This window comes from Tiliqua scincoides, chromosome 2, assembly GCF_035046505.1.
Source record: "Tiliqua scincoides isolate rTilSci1 chromosome 2, rTilSci1.hap2, whole genome shotgun sequence".
Taxonomy (NCBI): Eukaryota; Metazoa; Chordata; class Lepidosauria; order Squamata; family Scincidae; genus Tiliqua; species Tiliqua scincoides.
The window spans coordinates 133,018,575-133,037,316 of NC_089822.1; the positions used below are offsets into that span (position 1 = coordinate 133,018,575).

Genomic DNA, 18,742 nt, shown 5'->3' on the forward strand with positions numbered 1-18,742 from the left:
TCAGTGCCCGACTGTGTGAGATGGTTAGAAAGTCCAGCCTTCCCTCCTCCCAAAAACCTCCTTTAATGAGAAGTATGTTATTTTCACCCCCTTAAAATTCAGTTTAACCAAAATGTTGGGCACACACTTTAATCAGTGTGATGAAATTTTGTTTAATTTCTTATCAGGAAGGTGGAGAAGATTCTGGTCTATTTTTGCCTAGTTTTCACTTTCTAGGAAAGTTTTTAATAATGGGAAAAAATTGTCGCTTCTAAAAATGGTACTCTCCCAGATCAATAGCTCCACATAAACAAAGTCACAATCTTTTAAGCCAATGAGCAGCAAGTAGAAACCCTGAACCACAGCCAGACACATACATGTGTGTGCGTGCATAAGACAACCATCCTTTCCATTTGCTTTCATCACAGTGAAAAGTGGGGGGACGGGGACACAGAGAGAATGGTGCAACTAACAAAGCAATTACTAGTGAGCAACTTTGAGGGTGGTGGCCTTGGCCTACCTCTCCTGCACTTCCATCTAAAAGCAATCCTTTCTAGGAAAATCTAGTTGCTGACCAAGGTTGCAACATGAATACGCAACAACAGTACACAGGACAACAAGGAACTGTTTCTATTGGTTTTATGCACCTGGACACCTTTTATGCAATGTGTTCACAATCATACCTGAATTCTGCCCATAACACAGAATTATCATGGCAAAGAGATGTTTCGCAGATAACTAGAAAAAAGCAACAGCACCGTCTGGTCCACACTGACAATAGATCCTTAATCTATTAAAACTGCCCTATTATAGGAAGAACCACACTGAGGCAAATAGGTAAGCATACAGAAAAACTGATGATACCATTTGTAATGAGCTTCAAGACTATCCTTATTCTTCTCTAGGTTGTAACCTTAATCTTTACATGCTTGGTTTATCTATCTTAATGTTTCTAAAGGAACAATCATCCAAAATATGTACCAGGCCCTCTGTATTTAAAAGTTACTTAAGATGGACTAGCTTCCACACTTCAGTCAGAAGCAAGAATGAAGGGTAGAAAAATTCTCCATCACGACCCTGATGGCAGAGTGATAAAATGGCAACTATAGTGCATATTAAAGTATCCTTGGTATGCACCCATAATGAATTTATATCCAGATTCAATTACATTACCTTGAAGAACACAGACCCCTGTTTCCCAGGACTGGCCCTGCCTCCAAATTAAGCTTCTGAGTTTAAGGCGCAGATTACAGAAGATTTAGTATGGAGCAATTATCCTCCAAAAGACTGTCATTTGGTACCATGGTCTGGGAAGGGCAGCGTTTGTTTTTTTTCCCCCACCCCCAAGTATATAAATGGAGTGAGGTGCAAATCTAAATGTTGTTAGTAGTAATTCAGAGTATAAAGTCAGAAAATGACAGTTAAATTAGAAGGAACTAGTTCAAGAGTAAAATGGCATGGTTTCTTACTGAAACCTCTGGAATTGCATTGCACATAAAGCATGGCTAGACCAAAAAAATGGAGGGAGAGAAGCAATTGACTATTTTCCAGAGCAATTTGCACTTGGTACCAGATGGGCCGCCAATAAGGTAAAAAGCATCTCATGAAAACAACTCTCTTTTCAGAATATCACCCACCCAGGTCAGAAGAATATTAAGATCTTGTTTTTAAGAAGCAGGTTCTTTAAAGGCATCTCAAAAACAATTCTATTTAAGCTTTGACCTATCAGATAATTGAAAGTGAATCAATTTTCTCCAGTCTCACTGATGTGTTTACCAAAGTTGTTTGGATGTGGTGGAGGGCTAACAGATGATTTTCCAGCATTATTTTCTTGACAGCAGGAATATCTCCTTTTGGGAAGTTATGCAAAGTGCTCTGAACCAAGCAATGCACAAAATAACTGCTCTTTTAATTAAACAAAAATGAATTGGAAGGAAAATAAAATTAGACAAAACTTTTTCCTGAAAATGGAACACAGAAAAATGAGTTATGACAATACTTTATTGGACCAATCTGTTGGTGAAAAGAACAGAAACAAAAAGCAAAAGCACAATAAATTAAAAACAGTGCATGTAAGCTAACACAACCAACATTTCGTTTATCACATGGAGACAGAATCTTATACAATTTTAACAATAGATTAAAACAATTAAAAATATTACAGATGCATATAATGATATAAGAAGCTCAAAGTTTTAAGCAAGTCACTTGTGGGGGAAATAGTCCATGGACTGACATTTAATTATCAGGCATTGCCCAAGAAGATAAGAGAGCTAGGATTGTGTAGTGGTTCTGGTGTCAGTCTTAGATCTGGAAGACCCAGGTTCAAATTTCTGCTCTGTCATGAAGCTTCCTAGGAGACTTTGGGCCAGTCACCCTCTCTCAGCCTAATCTACCATACAGGATTGTTGCAAGGACAAGAGGAGGGAAAGAATCATATACAAAACCCTGAGCTCCCTGGAGGAAGGGCAAGATAAAAATGCCCCCTTGGTACAAGACATAATTCTTGTGTGTACAACAATTAAGGAGGTTAGAAACTAAGTTATCATATTTAGAAAATATTCAATTCACAGGCAGTAGAAGTGTGGCTACAGATAAGCACTTTTGACACTGCACTTGCCATTCTGACAAAATTTTAGCCAGGTTGTTGCATCTCGCGGACAGAGAAAAAGTGCTACAAATCTTCTTCTTGTACCTCACATTCACCAGAAAGAGGGCAAGTGGACCGATGCATTGGTCAGCCATTCACATGATAAGCAAGATCAACACAGCTACACTACTATTCTTGAATTTCTTGTCCTCCCCAGACATGTATTACAGTTTAGGGAGAAACCAGAAGAACTAAGCATGCCTTAAGATCCACTGATTTCAGTGGGATGAACAATGTTCGTTTTGTCTCAGTTGCACCCTTAGATCTTAATGCCATGTTTCCAAAATGTGTTCAATTGCTCATAAAGAAGAATTGGCTTCATATTGCCACACACAAAAAGGAGATAGATACATGACCCCAACCACTGTAGTCTGTTAAGGAAAAGCAGCTTTGGGAGGGGGCAATTTGGAGTGAAACAGGAGAAGGATGTGTCTTCATCCATTCATCTGCCCACCAGTTCTCTTAAAAAAGATAGATAAGATGCCATCCAAGACTCAATATAATGCTAGAGTTGCCGACCGTGTCTGCTCCAGCAGACACAACTTGTTCACTCACTAAGATACTCGGGATATTGTCATGTATTTTAAAGACAAAAGCCTATGTAAACTGCCTTGGATTAAAGTCTGAGGAGAAATCTGATGACCAAAGAAAGGCGGTATATACATACCTGCATAAATAAATAAATAAAGAGAGCTAAAGGCTGTCTCTGTAATTGCAATGGTGATATGAAAGCCAACCAATTTATTGATGGTCTAAAGCTCCAATTTTTTGACAGTTGGTCACATAAGAGCAGTGCACCTCCGAGTCTGTAACACCTTGGCAAAATGACTAGGAAACAGTGGTTTTTCCAAACTCAGAGAATCATTTCAACATCAGTTTTTCTGCTGAGGACCCCTCCCTAACCTTTTGCCATGGAACAAAAATGTAACACATGAGGTTTGGGGTTAGTGTTCTAGCGTGCGCACTCAATTCACAAACCACACCATCACCAGACATGCACATCTTAAAATACAGTATGCCCAGTACTCTTCTGTGGCTTCATGTTGCAGAAACTCGCTGGAAAGCAGAAATCTGAACTACCTCCTCTGATCTCATCAGGTAAGTTTCTGAAGAATCCCAGAAGTTCCTTGGGACACAATTTGAAAACCAATTAATCAGAAAAAAATCTTGGCGCCCACTTGTACCATAATTTTTCCACTGGCGAGGAGGAAGTCCATCAGGGAACAGAAGATTGCAAGAGAAAAACACAAACCATATAGACTGGTGGCTGGAAAAAGTGCATCAGGAAATAGTGCTGCCAATATACAAGCACTATTACCCCATTACTCAAAGAGCAAGTGAGAGGGACCCCCTGGAAGAGTTACCACAGATACTCACCTATAAGTTGACCCAAAAGATAAGCCGAGGACAGATTTTGAGCCAACAATCATGGAATTTTCTATGACCCTTGGATAAGTCAGGGGTTAAACATGGGGGGGGGGGTGTCTGACTATAGTTTTGTCTGATTTTACCCGAGGCCAGATCCTGAAAAATAATCTACCACAAATTGTTACCTAAGAACTGTAGTCTCTAATTTATTAAAAACACAGTAAAAGATCATAAGATACATTTTTATTCTTTTTTAAATTCTGGTCTTCACCACCTTTTTGTAAACACTATCAAAGTGCACTGTAAACTACATACCAGTAAAACAGTGGTTCCCATCCTGGTATTCATGTACTCCCAGGGACACTCAACAGGACCTTTAGGGGTACTTGAAAAAGAATGAAATAATGGGAGAAAAAGGCAGGCAGTGCTCAAAAATGCCTTGCAAGGACCAGCAAGGCAGGAAGGGAGGTAGCTAGTTGGCTCTGAAAGCCCCACAATAGCTAGTTTTTGGTCATCAATTCATCTATGAACCAGTGACTGAAAACCAGCACAGTGAAAAAGCTGAAACATAATATGGAAAGTGATCAATCACCCAGAATTTCTCAGCACACGTCTGGTGCAAAACAGTGCAAAGGCAGAGTCTTCAGATGAAAAGAGAAAATATGTGATGAATACATGAAGCCTGGGCTTTCATATGGAGGAGATGAGGACTTGTATTATTAATTACAAACATTTTGCTAATATGAAGGGTACAATTTATGGAAATGGGCTGCCAAGTGATATGTAAGTGAAAAAGGTTGGGAACCACTGTAGGAGAACCAAGAATCAAATCCACTTTTCAGGAGGACATGAGGAGAACCATGAATCAAAGACACCTTTAAGGTGTCTGGTGTGTTAAGCCAGAAGCTCTACATACAACATACAACTCATAACACATAACTGAGAGTGTGCAATTCAATTGATTTTTCCATTGATTTTCTGCTCAAATTGATTCCATTGATTTTCTGATCAAATTCCATTGATTTTCTGCTTTACCAAAAGCATTCATTCTCCCAACATCAGGCTGAAATTAGCCATGCTGATTCAAAACTGGGCTGATTTTGGTTTTGCCTGTTTTTTCCTTAAAAGAAAACAAACAAACAGGGAAACCTTTTTTGGAAGGTTTGGGAGACAAATCAATACACAGGCCGTGCCAATAAGGCAGAGCTACTGTAGAGGTTAAAATGACATTTCCTTACCTCTGCAGAAGACCTTTCAACAACACAGGGCAAGAGGGGCAGGACTGCAGAGAAGACATTGTTCCTTAATTGCTTTGCACTCAGCTCAAGAGGTCCTTGGGATTATAACTGGATACCAAGAAAAGAGACTGAGCAAAACTTCCTGAAAAATCCTGATCAAGATGTCCTTCCTCACAACAGGGTCGATTCCTCCACAAGTAGATCAAGTCCTTTCTCTGCTAATGATTTTTCACATGGCCTTGGGCAAAACATTTATACTATGGTTGTAATTTCTGCCAGTCTTGCTGAAGTTAAACCAGAGAGCTCAGGGAGAAGATGGAGAAGGTCATGTCACAAGACAGAGGGGCAGCAGAGCAACTAGGACAGTCTATTCTATTGTAATCTTTGCCTTGCTGCTACAATATGAGAGCACAGACGACCACAGAATCAAAACACACACTACAAACCTCAACATTCAGACATACTGTCAAGAATATGAAAGAAATGGAGCCTACGCCTCCCCCCTCCACTGGAGATGCAGTTAGCATACTTGGCTCTTCACCCCCTGGAGTCCAGCTGTAGGAGGCCACCATCCCATTTGCCTGTCTCTTCATTCTTCTCTCCCCACAAAGGCTTGATTCACAAGGTGCCTCTGGCACTCACACAGAAGGGTGTGTCCCACCAATCAGATGGGCTAAGAAAAACATGCAGAAGGGCACTGTGGGGAGGAGCCGCTAGATAACTGGAAGCAGATGAGTTTGTTGCTTAGAGCATGATTCAGAGTAAGCCTCAACACTTCTTGGGCCAAAAGCTCAAACTGGTGGTGAGAAAGGAGGACATCTGTTATCCAGAGTGGGGGGAGGGAGTTGTTGGTGGGGGACAGAAAGTGCATAGAGAGAGAAAGACCAACCGCCAGTGGTTGAACAGGGAAAGAAATTCAGAAGGCCCTAAAAAACTCATCTAGTGCACGGCCAATGCTGTCCTTGAGGTCGAGGCCCTAGGTTTCTGCTCCACTACTTTTACAGCTGGAAAACTAACAGTAATGAAAATTAGGACTATAGCATACACTTCTGTATAACCGACATTCAAAACTTATCTAGGCTATCTGAACAGGAATGAATGAAAATTAGATTGACAGGGTGACAGATGGAAAGGGATGAGAGATACATTCTGGAAACAGTTGGAAGAGGACGGGGGCTTTCAGGAAAGCTCAAGAGAGGGCGCGTGGATACTCTTGTTTTGACAAGCCCTGCAACCTATACACTGGACGACTTTAAAGAAGACACTGTTAGGCATTGCCAGTCTTCCTCCACCGCAAATTCTAGACATCTGCTCATTTTTAAGAAAGCGATAGCTGGGGTTCTCAGAATCCAAAGGTCTGCCAGCAGCTTCAGAAAAGAATTCCTTACCGGGATCATAAGAAGTGAACATTATGAGATTCCCCTGCCAAACAGAGAGTGTAAGTGAAGCAGACAGTTGCTGGCCTCTTCTTCTGAAGGTGGGAACGTCACCCTTTCCAGAGGGTGGAAAAACGTCCATGTCAGACAGCACCCAACAACAAGCCCCAAGGGCACAAAACCCAACTGTCTCAGATCATTTCACATCCTGACATGTCTTGGTGTGAGTCATGAATATGTTTTCTGTATATACTAAACTTAACTCCCATCTTGTACTGCACATAGAAGCATTCTGCTTAAGGCTTGTGGTGAGGGGAAAAAAAAAAAAACCATTACTCAAGATAGTTCCAACAAGATAAGAATTACCCTGCTGAGTCAGACCAGTAGTTCAACAAGCTAAGCATTTTCCTCTGCAGACAGACGGTGGCCAGTCAAATATAACGGGAAATGTACAAGTCCTGCCGTTTGTTCATCCTTGGTAGCAGTTACTCAGAGAGATGTTCTCTGCACAGACCTACCCTCCTTAGAGTCATCTGATCCATTTAAATCCTCTTTTTTTAAATACCTGGTCAGCACAACATCCTGCAGCAATGAATTCCACAGGTCTATGAGGCACTGCAAGACACTATATGTTCTGCCGCACTTCATGCCTTCCAGCTATCTGGATGTGGTACAACATGATTTGGTAGCAGTTTTAAAAAGCAGTCTCTTCAGGTCAGGAACACAAAGTACCCATTCAGAAGAATATACAAGCAGTTTTAAGAGAGAGAGAAAGGAAGAGCCACGTACCTGAGTCGGAAGCCTAAAACGGCTGCCTAAGGTAACCAAACAAAATTTGGCCATGATACAAAGAAATCATTCAGCTCTTCACACTCACACACACAGAGCTCTAAGAAACCCCATCAGGATGTCAGAATGACATCTTTTGTCAGGATGTCAGAATTACAACTTTTGGAAACTTCTGCAAGAGGAAGTGTATTTCAAGAAGATCAGTCTTATTCATTTCAGAGCATGCTACCAGATGCACAACATTCAGGGGGGAGAACAGTACCCCACCCACTTCCCAATGCACTTGGAAACAGGAAAAGCAGCACCAAGTTCAAACTTCAGATACTGTGTCAGGATGCAAAGGCAAACAAAAGCCTTGTCGCCGACACTCGAGTGCCCAGACACAACAGCAGCCGCAAAAATAGCAGCAGCAGAGCCGCAGGCAAGGGTGCAGCCGTTTATTTATAGCTGCGACCAGTCACCATGGCATGTCTGCATGCAGAGCAAGAAAGGGGAAGTTGTAGTCTGGGAAGGATGTTTGCATGTGTGGAGACGCAACACATACACTTATTCCAGGTTAATAATCTCACAGCAATTTACAATCCTCCATTTTGGTATTCACAAGTACGATCTCATTTCTAAACATGTCAAGAGGCAAAAAAAAGCCCAGCAGCATTTATATTGCACTTTCTTTCAAGTGGTCGAATGGCCTCATATACATTATCGCAGTAATCCTTATGACAGCTTTGCAAAGTAGATCCATATTGTCCCCGCGTTGGTGGGGGAAGGGTGTGTTGAGACTAGAAGAACAGAAGTTTGCCTCAGGCTATGTGACAAATTCATGGCTGACAGTCACAAAATCTAAACTACCGTATTTTTTGCTCTATAAGACGCACTTTTTCCTCCCCAAAAAGTGGGGGGAAAAGTGTGTGCGTCTTATGGAGCGAATACTGCAAAAAAAAAAAAAACTCCGCCCCTGGCCCCGCCCCCTGCCCGCTCTGCTCGGCTCCGCTTCCCAGAAAAGCGTGGGTGGGGTGGCAGTCTTGCTAAGCAAGCCCGCGAGTCTACTCAGAAGTAAGTCTCAGAGTCACTGGGGCTCAGTCCCAGGAAAGCGGGGGTGGGGTGGCAGGCTCGCTTGGCAAGCCCAGGTGTCTACTCAGAAGTAAGTCTCAGACTCACTGGGGCTCACTCCCAGGAAAGCGGGAGTGGGTGGGTGGGATGGCAGGCTCGCTGCGAAAGCCCATGTGTCTACTCAGAAGTAAGTCTCAGAGTCACTGGGACTCACTCCCAGGAAAGGGGGGGATGGCAGTCTTGCTGAACAAGCCCCTAGAGAGGGGTGCTCATTACGTCGATCCTCGAGCTACCAGTCCATCTCCAGGCGAAATGAGTCAATCGCGGGCTTCTCTCCTGTCCACGCATCCCTAGGAGTGAGCCCCTGGCAGGCTTGTGAGCCCAGGGAGCGAGCCTAGGGAGTGAGTCCAGGGAGCCCAGGGACTGAGACGGGCTCCTCCCTGGGAGAGGAGGCACTGGCAGGCTTTTCTCCCATCCACTCACCCCTGGGAGTGAGCCCCATTGGGTCTACTGGGGCTGACTTACCTTTCCCCTGCTTTTGCACTGGTATGTATGGAGATCTGCACCCCCCCCCCCACTTCCATCTGTTGGTTTTGTGTGCAAGGGGTTTTGCAATGGTCTTGCTGTGATGCCTATACAGAGATCTTACCTCCCCCACACTTTTCCCCTGCTTTTGCACTGGTATGTATGGAGATCTGCACCCCCCCCCACTTCCATCTGTTGGTTCTGTGTGCAAGGGGTTTTGCACTGGTCTTGCTGTGATGCCTATACAAAGATCTTCCCTTCCCCACACCTTTCCCCTGTTTTTGCAATGGTCTGTATAGAGATCTGCTCCCCCCCCCCTTGTATTGGAATCCAGGAAGATCTGGTGAGGAGGTAGATGTGGTGTCAGCAGTGGCCCCTTTAAGGGTAAGGCCTAGCGATGATGAGTTCTTGGTGTTTCCAGAAAACTAGAGTGCTCAAACCTTTAAGTCTCTCCATTTGTTAATGGTAGTGATAATGGTTCTTAATGCCACTGTTGACTGCTGTTCACTTTACATGGTTCAAATGTTGTTCTGTTATAGTTTATTAAATATTTTATTACACTATTTGGTTCAGAATATTTTTTTCCTTGTTTTTCTCCTCTAAAAACTAGGTGCGTCTTATGGTCAGGTGCGTCTTATGGAGCGAAAAATACGGTATGTCTCAGCTACTAGCTCTCAGGTTCCTTTTTCCATCAATGTTCTAATCATCATGCTTTTGTCTGCACATGGTAACATTATGTAAGATACATATTGCTGGCTTTTAATTTTTTAGCAACATTTTTATCATACCCTTTCACTGCTGAGGCTAGTGCAGGATACACAGATCTCTCCTGACTGCCCCATTTTTATCTTTACATCAACCCTGTGAGGTATGCATTAGGTTGAGACACATCAGAGCCTTAGTCAGAGATTTGCTGTCGCTCACAGAGGGCAACTTTAGGAAGGGCTTCCTATGAACACATTGCAGCAGCCCAACCCCCAATGACAATGAGCACATTTAGCAGCCACCAATGCTGCAGGTCCCAGGGCTGCGGTCACAGTGACACACTTTCAATGCATTAGTTGTTGCAGGTGACTCACAGAGAAAGGAGGTGGGGCTAAATGTGCGCATTAGCAGCAGGGGCAAGGTTAACATGTGGCACATTCAGAGAAAGGCCCTCACTGAGTGGTTGGCCCAAAATCACCCAGACTAGAAAACTGCACCCAGGTTTCCCAAGTCCGACACTCTACCCACTACACCACAATACTCTAGGCAACTTTCCAAACTGCGTTCAAGAGTCAGGATCTTGCCATAAGTAGTGCTCTGTTCTGGTGCATTTGGAGTTAATGTTTCCCCAGATATAACCTCAGGGACATGAATGTAGCAAAGCCAATAGTGTCCAATATGGGTAAGGTATTACAGATCCAACTTCAACTGGCATTCCTTTGAACATTTCAGGTTCAATTCCATGTCTGCAAAATAGAAGTGTTAATTATCTGTGTGCCCAGATAAACTAGAAGGGAATATCACTTTGTATGTTAAAAAAAAACCTGCTATAGAAGCAACTAACAAAGAGTAAAATACTATCATTATGACTGAGAAAATGTGTGCTGTTAGTGGTGGGGGGCTTGCAGGATTCCTGTCATAGAGGGCTTGACCACCCACTAATGGGTGGTGGTCAGGTCAAATTTTACTATGACCACAATATTTTCCAGTACAGCATGTTGCTCTTCCCCACGTGAATGGATGGCATTCATTCATTTCTTCAAGAGAAGATAAAGGGACACACTATTGGCTTGCTCCTTAATAGACGTGAAATCCACCATTAAAAAGTCAATCAAGCCTGTTTTTGTCTCAACAGTCCTACCCAGAGTCCTGATTTTTGGTTGCATTAGAGTACTGTAACCAGTTCAATTAGGCTACTCCAAGAAGGTTCCAGCATTGCTTCCCCAGGACACATAGCACAACTGCAGCACGGATGCAGTTAACTGCTAAAGACAGGCTAGCTGCCATCCACCCACACAGCTGGAATCCTGGCCTTGATACTTGCATCATCATCCTCTCCAGTGTCAACATGCCCAGACCAGCTGTACCTTATGTCCTGTATATTTCTCATAGCTTGTCCTTCTTCCACCCCCCTCGCCCCATCTAGACATATAGTTCTGGCCAAGATGCTGACAGCCAGTCTACATTTCCCCTCCAATTAACAGCTCAAACCTCTCCCCAGGCTGTCCCTTTTACTATTGACGTTTTTATTCCAAACATTCCACCTCAGAACTCAGGGCAACATACATAGTACTCCCCCTATTTTATTCTTTAAAAACATTCTAACCCCACCTTTTTTTTTTTTACAACAAAAGGCTCAAGGTCACCAACAATACTATAATAAAAGATAAAATAGAAAAAACTGAACAATAATTTATTTTATTGTTAATTTAGCAGCAGCAATCTGAAACCATAAGACAACATAAAGGCCAAGTGGAATTAAAAACATTGTCAGGCCATGCTGAAAGGCTAACAGGGAGGCTTCCATTCATAATACAACTGAAAGGGTGTTCCAGAATTCTGGCACCACCTCTATCCCTAGCTGAGCTTTAGATTATGGCAGCACAGAAAGAAGCCTCCCCCGTCCCGGATGATCTTAGAGAAAGGGATGTCTCATAAGAACATAAGAACAGCCCCACTGGATCAGGCCATAGGCCCATCTAGTCCAGCTTCCTGTATCTCACAGTGGCCCACCAAATGCCCCAGGGAGCACACCAGATAACAACAGACCTCATATTGGTGTCCTCCCTTGCATCTGGCATTCTGACATAACCCATTCTAAAATCAGGAGGTTGCGCATACACATCATGGCTTGTACCCCGTAATGGATTTTTCCTCCAGAAACTTGTCCAATCCCCTTTTAAAGGCGTCCAGGCTAGACACCATCACCACATCCTGTGGCAAGGAGTTCCACAGACCGACCACACACCACACGTTGAGTAAAGAAATATTTTCTTTTGTCTGTTCTAACTCTCCCAACACTCAATTTTAGTGGATGTCCCCGGTTCTGGTGTTATGTGAGAGTGTAAAGAGCATTTCCCTATCCACTCTGTCCATCCCCTGCATAATTTTGTATGTCTCAATCATGTCCCCCCTCAGGAGTCTCTTTTCTAGGCTGAAGAGGCCCAAACGCCGTAGCCTTTCCTCATAAGGAAGGTACCCCAGCCCCGTAATCATCTTAGTTGCTCTCTTTTGAAGGTGATCCTTAAAGCTGAGAAGGGCTTTAAAGGTCAAAATCAGCACCGTGAACCCAAAATAACCAGCAGTCAACACAGCTGAAGTAGAAGAAACCAACTGCCTACCTCCCATGGCTCTGCTACCTTGCACTAACTGCAGTTTCTGGTCAGTCCTCATGGGCAGCTCCAGGTAGAGTGTATTACAGCAACACTGTCATGATGTCATCAGGACATGGACCCCTGTCCATGTATTGACTGGTATGGATGCAGCTGGTATGCCAGCCTAAGGTGGGCAAATTACCCTCCCTCCCGCCATCCAGGAGCAAGAAAGAATCCAAGAGGACACCCAAACTGTGAACCTGCTCCTCTGCAGAGGGAATGCAATCCCATTTAGAACAGATTGCTGACCCAATACCTGGATCGCAGGTCTCTGAACCAAGAGGACCTCTGTTTTGTCCTGACTTAATTTCAACTTGTTTGCCCTCATCAGGTCCCCCACTGATCCCACATCCCAACCAAGAACTTCCACAGTTTCCCCAGTATTAAGTGGGACAGAGAGTTAGAGCTGGGTGTCATCAGTACATTGGCGTTACCCAACTCCAAACCTCTGAATCTCCCCCAACATAGGAAACAGAACAGAGCCTTAAGGCACACCATAAGCTGTGAGCCAGGGTGGAGTATGAGCCCCCCCATGCTCTGGGATCTACTGTCAGAAAGGAGCAGAGCCTCTGCAACAGAGCCCCTTAGCCCCAAACTAGCCAACCACTCCAGAAGGATACCACCACCATTTTTCTTCCCAATGACCTATGAGGTAAGTTGGGCTGAGAGGTGGTGACCAGTCTACTGTTAGCCAGATAACTTCAGGGCTAAACGAGAATTTTAGCTCAGCTCTCCCAACTGATAATCCAACACAGTCTAACTATGACACTACACTGACTAGAAGAAAAGAACTGTTTACAAATATCCGTATGGCTCTTCTCTAGTATTAAAGGTTGGGATCCAGAGATCACCTACATCCAACCTACAGCCCAATCCTATGCATGTCTACTCAGAAGTAAGTCTCATTATAGTCAATGGAGCTTACTCCCAGGAAAGTGTGGATAGGATTGTAGCCCTAAATCCTTCATATCTGCACACTCATCAAGCCACAGAGTCACAAGAAGCAACCTGCTTTATAGCAAAATACCTGCAGGGAAGATGGTTCAAGGTGGCTCCAGAGAGTAAGCTAAGTCACAAACTGCAGAGAAAAAACAACCTTCTCCCCTTTACACACAGAACTGCAATAACTAATGAGTAAGGAAAATGGCAACATATTCTTGAGCAAAGTAGGTGTTTTGCCTTTCTGCAGTTAAAACTTGACAATGCCACCAGAGGCCAGGAGATAAATAAATAAAAGGGGCCTCCTGAGGCCAGCATCATCAGCCAGCCCTTCGGAGGTGGCTGCATCTCCTTCCAAATGGAAGGCCTGCCAAGAACAGCAGTTCAAACATGGCCAAATGAGATGGGGGAGAGGGTGACAGCAATTTGCGTTTCTCTACAATATTGGGGGGGGGGAGGCACTTCTGTGTTTAAATAGCCAAATGGAAGGGACTGGATTTTAAAGACAAAAACTGATGCAGGGGTGAAAGATGCCAAACCTTCCCCTTACTGTTGCTTACCTCAGTGCAGCCCTTTCCTCAAGTAACACTAGCAATTCAAAAACACTGCAGGCCATAGGGAAAAGGTGCAATGAGTGGAGATGTGGGTCTAGACACAGCAGCCTGTCCCCCAGCAGCCTTGGGTAATATGGACCCCGAGTTTTGATCTCCCATTCCCTTGTTGTTCTAACTCTTCCTCCACCCTACCCAGCAGCAATGGCAGGAAATGGCACCACATCAACAGCAGACTTGGGGAAGTGAGATGCTGTCTGCAAGGAAAAGGAAAGCCAGCAATTGTGTCCAGAACAATGGCATGAAAGGAGAGGACCCCTTCCCCCAGTCCATGGCTTCAGAGGGGATGGGGATTAGGAAGCTGGGAAGGAAATGGGGTGCCCGAGTCCTAGTGACCTAATCAAGGGGGTGGTAGAGAACTGGTCCCTTCCTTTCTTATCCCAGCTTCTGTCATCCACAGGAGAGTCTCTTTGCAGGCTCAACCCAACCAGCTGCAAACGTGGCTGGTAAGATGGGAGCAGCTTGTAGAGTGCTTCAGCAAGGAGCCAAGCCTACACAGGCAGACCTCCAAAGAGCCTGGGACCAGACCAACACCCAGCTGAATACAAGCCACAGAGGGGAGCCAGAGTTATGCAGCCGCACTAGACCAGCAATACCCAAACTGTGTGTCACACGAAATGAATTAAATCACTAAAAGGCTCCTGAAAGAAAACCCAAAATATTCACCCATGGAGGAGAGTGTCTTATGCATCTCTTTTCAAGCCTGTGCTCAACCCTTGCCATCTTCTTTCCATGATACTGGCATTTGCTAATTCTGCTGCATCAGCAGCAACAGGGTCACTGCCAAATCTGGCAGGAATCCTATATATGACTACTCAGAAGCCCCATTGTGTTCAGTGGGGCTTACTCCCAGGAAAGCGTTAAAGGAATGCAGTTTAATTCTTGCATCACTGCATGAGTCACTGTGCTGGGCTTGCTGCCTTCTAATCAGAAAGCACATCCAGATCAGCAGTTCATGCAGAAACATGGGGGAGGTGGGCTTCTCTTGTAAACTGAAAGATGAGCAAGAAGGAGCACACCTTCAATTTTAACACAGAAAAGAGGACTAAGCTGAAATTTGGGAAACACCAAACTAGGTTTTCAGTTAAAACTAGCATGCAGGGAGAGGGTTTTATTAGAACCTTTCAGCTTAAGGCCCATTCCCAACTTGCAGCAAGTTTTAATGTGGAAGAGCATTCAAAATTTGAGCATTCACTTTGGACTGCACCTGCATCCAAAGTGGCACCATACACTCTATCAAGTCACGACTCTACCACCTTATTCTGAGTATGTATAGATAGCCTTGTGCAAATATCATCTTCAGTTCCCCTCACTGTAAAAACAAATGTCAGTGGCCTACCTTGCATGGTTGCTGGCAAGGATTTACTGTGCATGTTATAGACAAAGAGTAATAAAGAAGTGTGCTTATTTGGAAAAGCTCTACCTATACCTGCTCGAACACTATGGGGAGACCATGAAAGGGGAGTCAGGTATCACATGTTTGGAAGTCAGGATTCCTGGGTTCTCTTTTCAGAATTGGAACAGCATTCATGTAAGTTAAAATCTCTGCTCTACCATCACTGTTCTGATGAAAAAGAAATGATACAGTCTGGCCCCTCTCAGGTGCTATTTTCCACAAGGGCTTATCTTCCTGCATTTCCAGGGTGAATGGGAGGCCTCAACACTGCCTGCTGATGCAGGTGCTGTGGTGCCCCATTTGGGGGGGGGGGAGGGCTGGGAGGGCTGCTGTACATCTTCCTAGTTCAACCTAAAGGGAAATGGTTACAGGGATTAGAGGCAGCTTGATGCAGTTGCCTAATGGAATGGCTCCTGAAGCCAGAGTGCATTTACTAGGCCCCCACCCCCTGCCACACAATGGTGGCCTTTTCACCCCCCTTTTCATGAGGAACTGATGGAGGCTCTGGCAGATGTCAGAAACAAAAGGAGGTCATGGCTTAAGGCACTGGATTCAGTGGCTGGGCTGCCGCAGCTTTAGCAGGCTGAGAAAAGCTCACCACCACCCAAATCTCACCACTCTCCTTGAGCTTTAGAAAGGAGCCCCTGGGATCTTGATCCCTACCACCCCCAACAAATGCTACACACCTTCTGAAATGGGCAGGCTAAGTCATACAAGTGAGATACCTCACAATACATGTAATCCACATATGGGGCCAGGAAAGTACAGAGTTCAGTTCCTGACTGTTACATGCCCAAGTCCATACAGGAAGAGAGAAATTCCAAAAGGTGCACTTTCTGAACTTCTCTTCTTGCCATGTAGCTACAAAAGATTCAGGGTTCCTTTCTGAGTCATGCAATGACTACCCTGAGAGATCTGCTCTTGCTGCCATCACAAACAAGCTTGATCTCCTCATCACCTCTGTCCCCTCAGTTAAGCGCCCGCTCCTTTCTGTTAGAAGTCTTGCACTCAGACACATTCTTTTGGCAGGTTTATGCCAGAATTGCAGGGGCAGTGTACTGAATTTGCTCTTATAACTCACAGGCTGTCCAGCAAAACAACCAGCCACTAATGAACAAGCAACAACTTCCACACAAATAGCCCTTATAGTCTGTTGCAACAAAGAGTCTTGTGGTACCTTAAAACCGCAGTAAATTGTAGCATAAACTTTCATAAACAAGCCAGCAAAGGAAAAGGAAAATGGTAAATATTAGGATCAAATGACTATGAGACGTAAGGACTGTCTGTGACAATTCTATCTAAAGCTTTAATATATATAGAAAGCTTGATATAGAATCATCACAGACAGTTATCTCTTGTATTTCAAGGCCATTTGGCTTTGCTGTTTTCAATTTCTTTTTCTCTGTACACACAGTATTCCTGCCAACTGAAGATAACACTTCATGCATCTGATGAAGTGGGCTCTGGTCCAGGAAAGCTTATGTCACATGAAATCTGTTCGTCTTTACCGTACCACAAGACACTCTGCCAATTGTTCTGACAGGATCTCTCAAAACAAGGACAGACTGTTTCATAGGTCCAGTTCCTCTGGAGATGGCAAAATGAGATCAAACCATATCACTCGGCCTTTGTCCCCAAAGAAGGGCATGTTGCTGAGAACACTGCTGTTGTATAGAGGTTTGCAAATGCAGTGTTTTGCACTCATAGAGGTCCTACAAGTTTATGCTTATCTGAACTATGCAAGTGGTCCCAAATTCAGTCTGTGGGAAAAACTGGGCTTGCCTACCTACCATTTTCGGGCAGATTCCCATGTCTTTCACAGCTGCATGATATGCAGGAAGTCAATAAACAGTTCCAGAGAGGAACTTCCCCAGTTGAAAGGTGGTGACAAATTTAATCTGTATCTCCACAGAGAGAAGATAATCAATGGGATGGCCTATCTTTCTCTCAAGGTGAGGGCCACAATGGAGAAAACTGATTCACACAGGGAAAGATCTCAGCAAAGCAACAGAGTGCAGAGAACCACTCTGCCCTTGTCTCCTAAAATAACTCTACCTTCAATACTTAATGAAGGGAATTAATTTATATAAACACGGGGGGGGGATGGGTCTGTCGTTCAGTGGAGGCATAACTTGAAGGGTTTATGATAGAAGGAAGGGGATGAGGCAGATTAACATAGAGCTAGTCTGTGGAGGCAGTGGGGGTCTAGTCTGGGTAACGAAACTGGAATTCAATTTAAAGCATATTTCCTCTGTCTGAGTTCAACAGGATTTACTCCCAAGTACTGTGTGTAGGAATGGAACAGTGCAGCATAAGCCTATGCATATTTATTCAGAAATAAATCCTACTAGACACCATGGAACCGACTCTCTAGCGCAGCGATTTTCAACCTTTTTCATCTCACTACACTGACAAGGCACTAAAATGACCAAGACACATCATCAGTCTTTTGATCATTGACACCATGTTGTTGGTGGGCCAATTCCCCCAATGGCCCTACTAATAAATGACCTTCTCCCAAACTCCCACGGCACACCTGCAGACCATTCGCGACACAGTAGTGTGCCATGGCACAGCAGTGAAAAATGGCTGCTCTAAATACAAACTAAGTTGGAGCAAGTTGGGCCCGCAGCAGAATGTGGACTAAGAACTAAGACTAAGAACTATGAAGAACTAGAAACATTTTAGCTCTACGCCAGGCTGTGAGATGAGAGATTTTTTTTAAGTGTACAGTCTCACGTGGGGAAAAAATATCTCCCCATGGACACAAAAATATGCTGCTGCCCCAAAATAGCAGGAATGACTGGGGATTTCCAGAAGCCCTGGCAAAAGATGCTTCTGCAAAGGGTGGAGGAAACAAGGAGGGGGGAAAAAACACTCCAGATGCAGATATGTTTTGTTCTAGCACACAGTGACTGTTTGTAGAGGGCTGTACAAAATCTAGGGCACGATCCTCACCAGGCCTACTCAGAAGTAAATCCTATTTTGTTCAATGGGGCTTCCTCTCAGGAAAGTGCGGCTTGGTCACTCAGAGGAGGGCAGCAGGCAAGCTCTGCTGAACAGCGCAACCTGATCACATTTACCCCCCATGCAAATGCAGCACGCTCCATGGGACTCCCGCCCAGGAAAGCGTGCATGGAGGATCTGCAGACTGCAGCACCCTTTTATCTTATCCCCACGGTGTGTACGTCGCGGGCTGGCCAAATCGGGGTCAGTCACTGCACAGGAGCCGGCTGCTGGTGCACAAAAGCCTGGCAAGCAGGGGCTGCAGCCGGGCAGGCAGCTCAAGCGCGGGTTTCAAAGCAGCCAGCTGCGGAAGGGGCCAGGCTGCAGGGCTGCCAAAGGAGGAGAGGCTACGCAACTAGCCGACCGTCTCCACAGGCTGCACTCAGCCAGGCCTGCCGCCTTCTCCCTATGGAAGCTCAGCGGAGGTCTGTGCAAGTGAAACTGGGCGAGGGGAAG

General features: G+C 44.6%; 1 protein-coding gene across 2 annotated transcripts in view; it reads right to left on the minus strand.

Moving 5' to 3' along the window:
• The window catches only part of NCKAP5L (NCK associated protein 5 like), a 42,758-nt gene that overhangs the window by 23,912 nt on the left and 104 nt on the right, over positions 1–18,742 (minus strand). The window lies entirely within an intron of this gene.